The sequence below is a fragment of the Octopus bimaculoides genome, chromosome 1, assembly GCF_001194135.2.
Source record: "Octopus bimaculoides isolate UCB-OBI-ISO-001 chromosome 1, ASM119413v2, whole genome shotgun sequence".
Lineage (NCBI taxonomy): Eukaryota > Metazoa > Mollusca > Cephalopoda > Octopoda > Octopodidae > Octopus > Octopus bimaculoides.
Genome location: NC_068981.1, coordinates 40,249,351 through 40,249,902, shown reverse-complemented (window position 1 = coordinate 40,249,902; position 552 = coordinate 40,249,351).

Here is a 552-nt window from a genome sequence, read left to right as displayed (position 1 = left end):
TCTCTCTCTCTCTCTCTCTCTTATGCATTTACATACATATATATGTTGAAAAACAAAGAAAAATCTGTTGATAAATTCTTTAGTCACGTCATCTTATATGTCCGTTATATATTGAAAACCTCATGAGCAGTTTACAATATTAAAGCTTCAGAGATTGTAAATAATAATTAAATGACTTTTAAGGTTTGCAATGGACTTTCGAACAACGTCATTGTATCACAGACCATACCCTATTAAGAAATTTTCTTTAATACCCACTGAAGGGAAGAAAATTTTCTTGTCTCCCACTAGATAAGGGAGTAACTGTGCAAATAGGCATACACACACACATAGATGTCTATCTATCTATCTATCTATCTATCTATCTATCTGTCTATCTATCTAATTATCTATCTATCTGTCTATCTTTCTTTCTTTCTTTCTTTCTTTGTGTCTTTCTTTCTTTCTTTCTTTCTTTCTTTCTTTCTTTCTTTCTTTCTTTCTTTCTTTCTTATATGATTGACTCAACTTAAAATACGTACAGTGGGTGTCGACATACAGTGATCACACACC